The sequence below is a fragment of the Rattus norvegicus genome, chromosome 9 (assembly GCF_021556685.1).
Source record: "Rattus norvegicus strain SHRSP/BbbUtx chromosome 9, alternate assembly SHRSP_T2T, whole genome shotgun sequence".
In the NCBI taxonomy this organism is placed as follows: Eukaryota; Metazoa; Chordata; class Mammalia; order Rodentia; family Muridae; genus Rattus; species Rattus norvegicus.
In genome coordinates this window covers 88,182,183-88,195,261 of record NC_141542.1, presented here as the reverse complement: position 1 = coordinate 88,195,261, position 13,079 = coordinate 88,182,183, and the positions used below count along the sequence as shown (strand labels likewise).

The 13,079-nt window shown below is 40.3% G+C and overlaps 1 long non-coding RNA gene across 1 annotated transcript; it reads left to right on the top strand.

The window, feature by feature from the left end:
* Window positions 1–709: 709 nt before the first annotated feature.
* LOC148003777 (uncharacterized) lies at window positions 710–5,954 on the top strand. The gene is made up of 2 exons (XR_015629974.1): window positions 710–1,003; window positions 5,068–5,954. It is a non-coding gene; the product is annotated as an uncharacterized LOC148003777 (long non-coding RNA).
* Window positions 5,955–13,079: the final 7,125 nt, after the last annotated feature.

The window sequence follows — 13,079 nt, the reverse complement described above, 5'->3', positions numbered from 1 at the left end:
CTGTGTGTGTGTGTGTGTGTGTGTGTGTTGACACTCCCTAATCTCCTTGGGGAGAGATCTCTTTTCGTTGGTTTGCTTTAAATGCTCTTAAGTCATTTTAGAATCACAAATAATTCTAATATTTACTACATCTGTCCAAAGATGCATTGGTATTGCTCTAATAGAAAGAAAGGGAAGGGGCAGGAGAGCCAGCTCAGTGGTTAAGAGCACTGGCTGCTCTTCCAGAGGACCCCGGTTTGATTCCCAACACCCACATGCTGGTTCACAACCATCTGTAACTCTGGCCCTACCTAGGGGATCCAATGCCCTCTTCCAGCCCTAGCAGGCACTAGGCATGAATGTGGTGCAGAGACGTACATGCAGGCCACACACCAGTGTACATAAAAATAAGTAAACAAAAATTTAAAAAGAAAGGTCCCATGATCGTCATCGAAGAACTTGCATGCAAACAGGCTGCATTCCTCTGTCTTTAAGTGGTGCACACACTGCCAAGTTGGAGAAAGTTCTACCAAATGGAATGTGCAAAAGCTTTCGCCCATAAGAGTCTGTCTGATTGATTTGCTTTGGGCAAGAGGATCAGGGGTTTCTTCACAGCCCATTTGAGCTGCTTCCTGAAGAATAAGTGTTTGGCCATAAGAGGCCAGCAACAGGCCAAGGAGAAGAGCAGGAAGTGGAGAGATATTCCAGCAAGTCAGAGCACAGCCCACTCCATTGGGGAAATCATGAATAATCTGGGTGGCTCCAGAGAAGCTTCTCTGAGGGGGCGGAGCAGGAAATATGACTGGAAGACAGGTTGAGGTGCTGGTGAAAGATCTATGCTAAGCATCCCAAGCCTGATCCTGTGGTGATAGTAATTATTCCTTCAAGTTGAGCAATTCAAGTACCTGACGGTGTAGCCCAGCCTTTCCTGGCTGCCTCAAACTGTACTTACAGAATTTTTAAGAACACATTAAATATTTCGTGCTCTAAAATTTGGGTGAGACTGGAATAATTCTTCTAGAAGGTAGGTACCATTCTAAACTTTAGCTCTACAAATGACTGTTTTTGTATTTACATGTAAGTGTTTTTCCTTGGTTAATGGACAATTTGTGGGAAATATACTTAAAGCTATAGTTTACCTGAGCACAATAGTGTGTGCTAATAGTTCTGGCTATTTGGGAGACTGGGGCAGGAGGATTGCAAGTTTGAGGCCATTGTACACAATTCAGCCAGATCATGTCTCCAAAAATAAGCAAAGGAACAATCAACTAAACAAACAAACAAACAAAAAAACCCCCAAATCCTGGAAAACAAAAGTATAGTTTAGGTTTTCCTGCATCTGGGTATTTATTTATTGACATTAGAATTTTGGGATGAGTATAGAATTATTTTTAAAATAATTTTAAAAGATTTATTTATTTATTTTGTGTGTGTGAGTACCCTGTCTTCCTGCATATCAGATGTGGGCATCTGATCTCATTACAGATGGTTGTGAGCCACCATGTGGTTGCTGGGATTTGAACTCAGGACCTCTGAAAGAGCAGCCAGTGCCCTTAACTGCTGAGCCATCTCTCCAGCCCTAGAATTATTTTTTAATGGAAAGAGTAACTGTGTGTACATATGAATCCATTTATTTTTAAAGAGAAAGAGACATTGAGACAGAGAGAAAGAAAGAGTGAGTGAGTGTGTGATGGAGAGACAGAGACAGAAAGGTGTCAAGAATTGAGAAAGAGAAAAATTGGGAGAATTCCAATTTGACAATGTACATTTATTTTTTCTTGAAGTTGTTTAGGTCGAATATGAAATTTCCTCTGGCTTACTGTTAGAATAATCTCTCACAATTTCTAGTAAATGACTAACAATTTTACATTTTTTTTCATGTAGTTCTAGGAAAAGGATTGTCTCTCAAGGAAATGTAAAAATATTTTCAGAACTCTTCCCTTTTGTGAATACCTTTAAACAGATGTGTTAGAGAGACACATCAAAAAGGACATAGACGTGGTTGATACCCCCTCCCTGGTTATGCTACTGGATGACTCATGTCTTATCCAATGTATCTGTAGCATTGGCTGCACACCAAGCCCTTGGCTAGGTGCCCAGGCAAGGCTCACAGAAATAAAGAGTGAGCTTCTTTCGCTGCTGTCTTCATATCTATCAGGTACTTCTCAGGACACTTGGATTTTGTCTGCTCACTCCTGGATTTGTGTCTTTTCATTCTTCCTCAGAAAATAATGCTTGGGTTTCTAAAGCCACCTCTAGAACCAGTGGCACTCACATCGTCCAGCAGAGCTGTAGTCAATGACAGAAAGGGGGAACTTGATCTGGAAATGCCACTGTTCCTGGGTTCTCATTCTCTTGGGTAGTGGGAGAAGGCAGGGTGGAATTTCAAGCTCTCACTTGTCCACAAACCACCAAAAAGCAATGATTTTGGTGTTACAGGTAATTTTACAAGTAGACAAATTAGAGAATATTGAATCTGTGAATTGGAAGGTTGGCAGAATGGGTTTGTTATATATGTGTAATATATTTATTACATGTATATATGTGCATGCATATATGTGTGTATATATATGGGTATGCTAAGAACTCAATCAGGAATTAATGCTACACTGTTTTGTCATAATTTCTTCCTTAAGAAATCTTCAATTCTAGGAGTTCCTTCACCTACTTGGCTGCGGCCCACTCATAGCATTAAAGTCAATCGTATACATAAAGTCAATTGGTTGTAGATGTTATATACATTTACACAATTCTTCATAGCAATGCTTAGATTGGTAATTTTTCAAAGTTACCGGGATTCTGTAGACCACTCGACTTGGCACAACTGAAGAACCAACCTGCCTCCACCTTAGTTTTCAAAGCCATCTGATAGTAAAAACAATAAGGTTCATTCCTGTTCATGATTAAACCTTGAGAGTTAGGCCACCTCTATCTTGAACGACCAGTGGCTCTGTGCTGCCTGTTCCAGGAATGGCAATGATGTCTATGTTTTAAGAAGTTGTTTATAACCATCTTGCAACCCTACTTTTGTTTCAGAAGGTTGAATTACCACCTCTAACTGCTTTGTTAGAGCTCCTTGTTGTTATGACGACCTTGTTATACTCATCTTACAACCAGGTCTTCGTTTCAGGAGGCCATTAGGACTCACTTGTTATGATGTCCTGCTTCTGTAATCTCAACTATTTTGCTCATCGAATCCCCCATTTGGAACCCCTCTACCCCTGAGCTAGAAAAGTCTTGCTTTTCTCACATCCAATGCTGACCACGAAAACCTCACCTTAGGGGCAGCCTACATACATGAATAAAAATGTTTACTTTAACCAATTAAATTAACTTAAATTAATGATGATTTGGATTAGTGGTCTTTCTCCTCCCATCTTTGGAATTAACACCAGCAGGTAATGCTTATACCACACAAAACGGTGTTAGTGTGAAGTTAGTGCAAGTAAAATGTAAGATTGGTGTTGTGTGTGGGGTTCATTTGCATACACCATGGACTATGTGGGGGTGTGAGGACAACTTTGTAGAGTCGTCTCCTTCCTTTCATCTTTACATGGGTTTTATGGAGTGTCCTTGGGCTGTCTGGTTTTCACAGCAAGTACTTTTATCCATGGAGCCATCTCCCTGGCTTGCAGTATCTCTATTCTTGATTATCTCTTGACTGAGCATTGCAAGGTATCTCCACTGACTGTTTCTGTGAGGGCCATGTATTTATAGCCTCCTTCTCAGTCTTTTTCTCTCCTTTCTGGGGAAGGGTAGAACCATCTTCATTTCATTATTTCCTGAGTTTACATCCCCAGGTCACCATCTTCCGTCCCCATGAATTAAATTCACTATTTTCTCGGACAGCTCTGATGAGTAATTAAAGTCTCATCTAGTTTTATTTAGGTGGGAGTCAGAAGCAAAAAGGCTAATGTGTTATTGACTTGAGATTACATGTTAAGTATGGACAAGATTGAAATAGGCTGAGAGATCAAGGGGAGGGATGAGCAGGAGTCAAGACAGGGGCAAGAGGGAAATGAAGAACACAGTCTTAGAATGAAAAACTGTGCTAGAATCATCAGACATCAAAATTCATGTCTGTGTTGAAGCCAAAAAGATAGCCAGTGGTCACATCACATAGATACTTGAACAGAAATAGGGGTGATAAGGCATATTACAAGAACTTTGGCTTAGCTATGTCTCCTTCAAACATTCCTGTTGGGTTAGAAACAACTGTTTGGAGATGAGTCCTTTGTAGGTCATTACGGATCAGATAAGTTTGTCATGATTGAGAAGTGAGAAGGTCTAGAGAACGTGCACATTTGGTACCATGTGGTACCCTACATTGCCTCTGGACCCTGTAACAAGAAGGCTGTAGCCAGCAGTGATCTCTTACAACTTCTGTTTCTCTGGTCAAATATCCCAACAGAAGCCACTTAGGAGAGAAAGGGTTTATTTTAGTGCACAATTCCAGAATATTGGAAGTATTCTTTGTATTCATTGTAGTCAAGACAGAAGGAACTTGAAACAGCTAGGCGAACCTATAGTCAAGATCAGAGAGACATGCGTGTACACATGTATGCTTAGTGCCCAGATGGATTTCTCCACTCTCATACAGTGCAGGGGACCAAGCCCACTTTAGGCTGGGTCTTTCCCCTTCAGTTAAGTCAAGACAATCTCCCTCAGACCACCCTAATCTAGGCAATCAATCCATCATCGAGACTCTCTTCCCTCAGGAGAATTTACAGAGTCGTGATGATTAGGATTCATTACCACAAACATCTAGAGACCTAAGTCAAAGCTAATCTATTTTTTTTAAAACTTTCCCAGTCTGTGGCATTGTGCCACGAACATAGGAAATGGACTAAAAACACATGATGGGTTTTGCCTTTATCCTTCCCACCCCCTTCTTGGTTTCCTCCTCTTCCTCAAGAAACCCCTCTGTATCCAGTCTGGATATGATGTCTTGCCATGAGAACTGGGAGAAAGGTTTAGGATCTCAGAGTCCACCAGGAAAGAGAGGGAATATAATCAAGACAGAGAATTTGAATGTTAAATGCTTAATTAGTCATTAAAGAGTAAACTAATTGTTCCATTTTTTTTCAGTCACCACATGAGTGAATGACCAAGGGGACATCAGTGAGGCAGTATCCCTGAAGCATGGCTGCTGGGGCTCTTTGCATCTGCACGTGTGAAAACAGCCTCTTCTCTCCATTCCAGAGAGAGACTCCAGGGAGAGCTGAGTCTCCTCTGCTCTGCTCTCCAGCCTGCAGAATACAGAGAGCACAAAGCACCAGCTGAAAATGGCTTTTTCCTTTGTTCTTCCTCTGTAGAGCGTGGGGATTTCGGGAGGTATTTACAGGCAGTTCAAGTGAAAATGGATGTTGAGTAGTTCTTAACTCTCTGGAAAGAAAGTAAAGGGAAGGAAAAAAAAGAGAAAGAAAAAAAGAAACCTTCAACAAGTTGCCTCCAGGTGCATTGCAAATCGCATGCTGATTGACTCAACTCCAAAAGAAATTAGGGATGTAAATGTGTTTGAGAAAATTATTACCCAAATCACAACATCCTCTTCAGACAGTTCTGTGATTGAATACCAAAAAGAACATTAAAAGTCTTCCAGCAGAGTGCTTCCCCCAAAGTATTAAATGATAAACTGGAATGAATTCTCTTCTTGCCCTGGTATCTGCTGTCAGGCTAGGTTTGTGTGCAGGCCTAATTCACACACATTTGATGGTGGCCTTCTGTCAAAATGTGATACAGCTTTGTATTTAAAGCTATTAATACCTAAAAAGAGTAATGATTCTTAGAAATATTGGTAGATATAGCTGTTTTCAGGGTCTTAAAGCCAACGGGGTGTAAATAGTGTATCCCAAATGTATGTTCAACCTGCAATAACAAAAATTCCTTTCATTTGATTATGATGACAAATGTCTTAATCTTTTTGCTTTAAAAAACGTAGAAGTCTAATAAACATCCATGTGTTTTGACCTTAATGATCAATTTATTAATTCTATTCACAAAGACCGCTTACTGTGTTAATGCAAGAACATAGCTATCTTTCTGCTCAATGTGAATATGAGATAGTTTATTCTGGAGTCAAATGTGACCGCCCGCAGCCTCGGAACACAGATGCAGGTCACCACAAATACTGTGTTCCCAGGCACTAAGAGTTTCATGAACATTTTTATAGTAACAAACCAGAGAAAATTGTAAACAAGACACTTCTAAAATACATTTGTGAAAACAGCCAGGTGTGTGACAGCCAAGTAGAAAAATTGTGCGTCAGGTACTCTGTGATGACATTTTCAGTCTTTGGGTTGGTGGAGGTCAGGGGTCTTGTTTGTACATTGCAAAAAATTTACATAACAGTCCCAGGTATGTTAGGTCACACCGGAAGGACTTTATTACCCACACAAGTGGTTATAAATGGCAATTTAGGGGGTTAAAGCTAGTTCAGTAGAATTTAGCTCCCCAACCTGTAACATTCTAGTTTCCCACAATCACAGAAGTTCTAATTGGTCAATAAGCTTTGTGGGATGTTTAGCACAGGTGTGTTTTGTTTGTTTGTTGTTTTTTGATTTGCGTGTGTGTGTGTGTGTGTGTGTGTGTGTGTGTGTGTGTGTGTGTGTGTGGTGTGTGTGTGTGTGTGTAAGGGGTGAGTGTCAGTTCACAAGTGACAGACCCTGGAGATACACAGCAGTGAAGGAGATAGACATAGAAGGATGGTGTCCTTTACTGTGAGGACACAGACAAGATAAAACATGTAAAAGCATCCCTGTGCCTGAGCTTCGGCTCCTCCCTGCCTTCAGTGAGTCCACCAGAGGAGATTTACCTTACCCATAATGTCTGCCACTTTAAATTACTGCCTTATTCAGTGGAGTGGCACCTGTGAATTCCTAACAGAAATGTGTGAAATTACATAGTTGTATGTTTTAAGAAGCGTCCACAGTAGTAGGTGTTCATAAGGCTTCTTCAAAAGGCCTTTTGTTTTAGTTATCTCTGAGAAGTTTTTGGCATTTGCTAACTGCTGGAAGAGGGAGAGTCACTTTTGTCTCAAGATGTGACTCCTAGTAGGTTTACTATGCTTTAGGGCAGGCCTGGTGTACTGGCTGGTTTTATGTGTTAACTTGACACAAGATGAAGTTATCACAGAGAAAGGAGCCTCCGTTGAGGAAATGCCTCCATGAGACCTAGCTGTAAGGCATTTTCTCAACTAGTGATCAAGGGGGGAGGACCCATCCCATTGTGGGCGGTGCCATTCCTGGGCTGGTAGTCCTGGGTTCTATAAGAGAGCAAGCTGAGCAAGCCAGGGGAAGCAAGCCAGTAAGTAACATCCCTCCATGGGCTCTGCATCAGCTCCTGCTTCCTGACCTGTGTGAGTTTCAGTCCTGATTTGGTGATAAACAGCAACTTGGAAGTGTAAGCTGAATAAACCCTTTCCTTCCCAACTTGCTTCTTGGTCATGATGTTTGTGTAGGAATAGAAAGCCAGACTAAGACACCTTGTATCCAAGAGTATCTGGGTAATGCTTTTTTTTTTTTTTTTTTTTAAAGAAAGAACATGAAGTTGGGTGAGTTGGGAAGGGGAGATTGATCTGGAAGGAGCTGGTAAGAGGGGTGAATAGGATCAAAATACATTGTATAAAATTCTTAAGGAATTAATAAAAATATTTAAAATACGTGGAGTTAGAAGAAAACAAAAGGGATGTGGAGGAATTCTTCTAATCTATGTGTCCGTGTGTATGTATTTCTGTCTCTCCTCTCTCTCTCTCTCTCTCTCTCTCTCTCTCTCTCTCTCTCTCTCTCTCTCGTGTGTGTGTGTGTGTGTGTGTGTGTGTGTGTGTGTGTGTGTGTGTGTCGATGCTTGTTTTGTGTGCATGTGACCAAGGAGGCCGCTGAACTTGAAGCTTGCCTTATCACTGGCTAGACCATTACTGGCTGGCCAGAAAACCTCATCGATCCTCCTGCCAAAGGGATAGGTTTTTGTTGTATATGGCCACACTTGGCTTTTATGTGAGTGGTGGGGGATTCAGACTCAAGACTGCATGCTCTCACAGTAAGCACTTTACTGATTTCCATGTCCCCAGTCCCCTAGTGTTGATCTTTATAAGGACTAAATGAATTGAATTCTCTGCTTATGGAAGGATAGTCATCAGGCAATACTGGAAAGATAGCATTTCTTTTTACTGGTACACATTAAATTCTTTCATCATGCTTTGTTCTTACAGGTTTTATAAAGTAAGAAACATGCATGCAAGCTCACAGAGAAGTATTCGTATTGATCCACAGTGCATTCATTAGGACAGCGAGCCACAATTATATATTACAAACCTTTTAACACAATATGTTGTGGTTTCTAATACTCAACCAAATGAAAAGGATACATTTTTTTTAAAGGTAGACTAACCTCTCCCACTTCCTGCACCTTCTTTAATGTTATTCTTGATTCCTTAAGAATCTCTTTCTAGAGGTGAAGCACTGTTTTGGAGGGATGCTTCTGTGTGCAGCAATGAATTAATAATTCCAAGAAGGGAGATTTGATGACACAGTTAATTGAGCAGGCCACTGGGTAGAATGCAAACCTTAAAACCCAATGAAATATCTGAGTGTGTAGCACAGTGCCCATGGCTCTGGCTTCCTTGGTACTGATGTGACATTCTTGTTACTAGAGGTGAGAAAGAGACTCAATTATTTATTTTTCACTTGAGCGAGTTCTGGAATATAAAACTGTAGTTATTAGTAACAGAATTCTGTTTAAGAAGAACTTTATCATTTTAACAAAATACCAGAAATACATAGGTTTTCCCTATTTTGTTACACACTGTTTAAGCTATGTATTGTTCCTTTTTTTGGAAATAGCAAACTATTTTTGTTGTTGTTGTTTGGAAAAATGTACTGAGAGTACTGTATAGCAGAATTATAGATTGTAGAATTTGACACTTAGCTTTGGGACAGCTGTTGTACACACTTCAGCCACATTGTTTCTCATCTTTAGGATGAGAGGTGTCTTAGCTGAGCTCCATGTTGCCCCACTGGGCTAGCAAAAGTCTTCACTTGTATAACCTATCTATATCATTCAAGTGAGACTGCTGTGCTCGCAGATCCTGTCCCCATCTAAAATCCACATCCACTTTGTCTTTTTTGTATTGGGTAGACCAGTTATCCACAAGTAAATTATAGAAATACCAATAGATGTTAAAGGGAGGAGATGTTAAAGGGTTCAAAATTTCATCCTTAAACTTTATTATGATTATATTTCCATAGGAGGATTACATGGGACACTGAAGGAAATGTGAAGATCCTTTAAAAGCAATTTTATACATGCACATGCACATGCATGATTTGTTCATTGCCTCCCTACATCTGAAATGCATGCACAACACAGAAATGACTTTATCTTTCATAACTTGAAGCTGATCCTTTAAGAAAAGATACTTCCCCCCCCCATTTTATGTATATGAGTACAATGTAGCTGTGTTCAGACACACCAGAAGAGGGCATCAAATCTCATTACACATGGTTGTGAGCCACCATGTAGTTGCTGGGAATTGAACTCAGAACCTCTGGAAGAGCAGTCAGTGCTCTTAACTGCTGAGCCATCATCTTTCCAGCTTCAAAGCTGGTTCTTAAACACAGTGATGATATTTTTACTTAGGGATTCTGTGAGGTCTGTACCCTGAGGGTTAGACACTCTCAGAGGATTCTGTCCTTTTCCTTCCCTTGTGCCCTTCCTGCTGCTGTATTTCTTAGGGCTGCTGGCCCTGCATTTCTGATCCCTTCAGTTTTTCTTCTAAAATCCATTTACCAGGGGATTTAGCTAATCACCTCATTTTAGTGGCAGTGTGTGCTCTACATTTGTTTATTAATTTATTTTGAGACCAGGTCTTGCTCTGAAGCATAAACTAACCTCAAACTAAGTCTCCTTGTCTCCGCATTCCAAGCTGTAGGATTATAGGTGTGTACCATGTCCAGCTAAAGTTTTGTTTATAGTTTGCTTTAAGAAAATCTTGGCATACTGTTAATATAAGTTTGACAAACATATAGCATACAACTGCAAGGGAATAGATTAGGGCTGCTACATTAAAATTTCCTTTGTAGTCAAACCTCCAACTTTCCCTCTCCCAAACCCTTTGCCAGTTACTGATTTGCATGCTGACCCTTAAAGCTTTGCATTTTCAAGAGGACCATAGAGCAGTAAGTATAGCATTAATCTCTTGAGTCTGCTTCTTTTCACTTTACATAATGTTCCCGAGAATCATTTATATCCACACATTTCATTATTTTTTCTTTTTATAACAGAATATTATTCTAACATGTGGATACTTTAGTGTTTCATTCACTTTTGGAGATATAATTGGGTTATTTCCAGCTTTGGGTGATTATGAATAATGTTGCCAGAAGCATTTATGTTAACAAGTTCTTATGATTATTGGTTTTCATTTCTGATAGGTAAGTACTTAAGAGTGGAGTTGCCAAGTCCTATGGTACCCTTGTGATTTATTTTGTAAGAAAAAGCCCACTTTTTGCCTGTGTGGCTATTCTATTTTGGATGCCCACTAGGGATGCATAGGGATAGCAGAAACTCCTCTGATAATGTTTCACATGGTCAAACTTTGTTCTCTCCCTCCTCAGTATGTAGTCAAAGGTGAATACTGAGATGGATCCCTAAAAAACCATGAGAAAACAGGGCTAGTGAGATAGCTCAGAGGTCAAAGACACCTGCCACCACACCTGACAACTTGAGTAATCAGATCCCCATAACCTACAAGGTGGATGGAGAGAAGTGACTGATCACCTGTCTCCTTGTGCCTGCATGCACATACATAGATATGTAAATATAAGAAAAAAGTTAAAGACATTATTTACATTTTAACATTTAACATTGCATCCTCATGCATTTGCATTTGAATTAAATTGCCAGCATCCAGAGTGGCCCAGGTAGAGTAGGCATTTGCTTATATCTGGTTGGCTAAAAGGATGGATAGAGTAGATGCCATTTCAAACCCAAGACAAGCCTCCCAAATGGCAAACTAGACATTTGGGTCAAGAGAAAGAAAACACATAGGTTCAAATTAGCTCACTTGCTCTGTACACCATTACCAAGTGTTCAGAAGTGACAAAGTCCCTTCAATTTGCCACTATATAACATTTCATAATATATAATATTTCAGAATATTTAAAAATAATAAGCAACCATTCACATTATGGGTCTGACAATACCACCAGTCCTGTTTTTAAGAAATACATTTGAATCTTTTCTAGGGAGTTTTCTTCTTTGTTTTTGTTTCCAGATGAATGGAATTCCTGATGTTTTGTTTTGCTTTGTTTATTTTGTTTGGTGAATGGGTCTCACTGTGTAGCTCAGGGAGGCTCAGCCTTTAGTGCTTCTGATAGGATTATAAGCATGTGTCATCCCCTTCAGCTGTAACTCTTGGTTTTAAGTATCAGTCTCGTGGTGATCCAACATCCTTTAGAAGAGCTAATGTTCACAGGTTCATGCCTTTAATCCCAGCACTCAGGAGGCAGAGGCAGGTGGATCTGAGTTCAAGGCCAGCCTGGTCTATGGAGCGAGTTCCGGAACAGTGAGGGCTGCACAGAAGAGCCCTTGTTTTGAAAAAACCAAGAAAAAAAGTTGGTGTCCTCTCTGTAGTATCTATTTCATGGCATCTCATAACCTCAAAGTTGGACCTGCCCATCTTGGAGCTGTTCAAAATGGGCAATGATTGGGTTATATTTTAAGGGAGGGTTAATTTTTTCATCAGTATGAAAAGAAAAACTAATTGTTATAGTTAAAGCTACTTCCCAGATTCCTTGAGGTTGGTGCCAAGATGGAGGCCGCCACAGCATCTTGCCGCTGAATCCAGCTCTGCCAGTTCCTTCCCAGCTTTGGAACAAGTGGCTTTTCTTCAGTTGAGCCACAGATGAAGGTGTTGGCTTGTATGCCAGGGCCATGTGGTAAGAGAACCATCTTGAGCATCCAAGCGCCAGGATTTTGTTTAGGGAGTCTGACTCTTATACAGGAGAGGCTGGGAGAAACTGAGCCAAGCTGACAGGGAATTAGGCTTATTTTCCCACTGTCAAGCACGCTAGGAGGTACAGCAGGTGGACGGTCTTAATTGTTATCTTTTCGCCTTTTCCATTATTTTCTTCCCCTTCCCCAGGTGTACAGTTGAATTTCTGGGGGGAGAAAATGTGATCCATGTTGTTAATGTAATCTTGCTGTCCATCCGACTGTGGAGAAGCTGATTACTGTATTCTTTTGTGTTTCTTCACAATGAGATGGAAACAATTGGATTTTTTTTTTTTACATGTTCTGTAATGTCTAGTGGTACACTTGACCAGCCCTTGGTGCTACCCTCTGCCAGTGGCACAGACGAGGGGCCAGACCACAGAATGGTCATATCCATACTGCTATTGTGTGCGAGAGAGACATTCCCTGTTTCTTCTAGCCTGGAGCTGCAGGCTGAGATTGCCCCTCCTGAGGTCTATAAATGCTCAGGAAGATTATAGAGCAGGACTCATTAAAATCTGGCTGTAGAGCAAGAGCAACGGTAGTAATAGAATGTGGTGTTATTACTTCAATTTTCATTTTCTGAAATGACCATGACATTACTCATTGGAGATACATTAGACCTTTTGGGCATGTTTTTACACAATCAACTTTTATGAGGAAAAAAAATGCCAACAAAGTTCCCTAAAATTGGCAAGACAAATTTCCAAGTCTGGTTAATAATGGCTAATTCCACGTAGTAAACAATAGCATATAAAGCCGGATAATGACTTGTAAACACAGCTAATTAACTATGCAAAACTAGGCAGGCAGGGATTTGAAAAATTGCTAGCACAAAGCTTCGTGTGATAGGCATTCATTAAATATTAAATACCCTCCCTTTTGTTCATTTTTAATCCTCTGTTTCTGGAAGATGAGTTTGTTAAAAGTATGATCATGAAAAAATAAAAAGCAAAAAAGGCTTAACAAAGTAAACTTAGCCCTTAGGTCCCCCATTCTTATGTGTGTTTTGAAAGTCGGTGTGTCAGGAGAAATTTGACGACAAGAGGAAATCATGAGAGTCCCTGTTAACTGTGACTTTGAATGAATTGTTTTAAGTTTCTGAGCAT